Genomic DNA, 668 nt, shown 5'->3' with positions numbered 1-668 from the left:
AGGCGTCCGGGACCATCCCCCGCCTGAGAGGAACCCAGGCGTCCGGGACCATCGCCCGGCTGAGAGGAACCCAGGCGTCCGGGCTCGGCCCCCGCCTGAGAGGAGCCCACCCCGAAGCCCAGAAGAACCTAGGCACATACCGCCCCCCGCGTTAGAAGGAACCCAGGCGTCCGGGCTCGGCGCCACAGCCCAGCGGGCAACGCAGCTAAAAGGCCCCGAAGGCCCGGACTCACCCGCACCGCTCCGGCTGGCTCCCGCACAAACCTCCCGCCTGCCCGGAGCGCCCACCAATAGGAGCGGCCGCAGCGGGGGCGAAGGCGCCAGCTGCCCAATCACAGCCCCAATCTCCAAGGAAACGCAAGGCCCCGCCTCTCCATTCCGGAAAACGTCGTTACCGGGCACGCCTCTGCGTCACCACGCACACCAGGAAGTGCGGTGGCCTCAGGTGGGGCGGGGCCTGCGGAGCCCGGAGCGGCTCCGGGGGTTCGGAGCGGGAGGGGGGAGACTGAGTGAGCGAGCGAGCGAGCGCGCGGCCTGGCCGCTGGGGAGACGGTAAGTGCCGGGGGCCTCCTCGCGGCTGGGGGCGGGGCCTCAACCACGGCGGAGTTGGGGGAGGGGTGTGGACCCCCCGTGGGGGGAGAGGTCTGAGGCGTGACCCCCCCCCCCCC

The 668-nt window shown here is 72.9% G+C and overlaps 2 protein-coding genes across 3 annotated transcripts in view; one reads left to right on the top strand and one right to left on the bottom strand.

The window, feature by feature from the left end:
• Positions 1–270, bottom strand: part of RECQL4 (RecQ like helicase 4) — a 40,322-nt gene extending 40,052 nt beyond the window's left edge. The window contains exon 1 of the mRNA XM_024218351.1: positions 234–270. The gene's annotated coding sequence lies outside the window, so the exon portion shown is untranslated. The remainder of the gene's footprint in view (positions 1–233) is intronic.
• A 258-nt stretch (positions 271–528) lies between these two features.
• The window catches only part of LRRC14 (leucine rich repeat containing 14), an 8,793-nt gene continuing 8,653 nt past the window's right edge, over positions 529–668 (top strand). For both annotated transcript variants that reach the window (XM_024218356.1, XM_024218355.1), the window contains exon 1: positions 529–552. The gene's annotated coding sequence lies outside the window, so the exon portion shown is untranslated. The remainder of the gene's footprint in view (positions 553–668) is intronic.

Source organism: Terrapene carolina, unplaced genomic scaffold, assembly GCF_002925995.2.
Source record: "Terrapene carolina triunguis isolate 2854851 unplaced genomic scaffold, T_m_triunguis-2.0 Scaffold58, whole genome shotgun sequence".
NCBI lineage: Eukaryota > Metazoa > Chordata > Testudines > Emydidae > Terrapene > Terrapene triunguis.
Note: the sequence above shows the minus strand (reverse complement) of the source record. Positions and strands in the feature narration are given on the sequence as shown.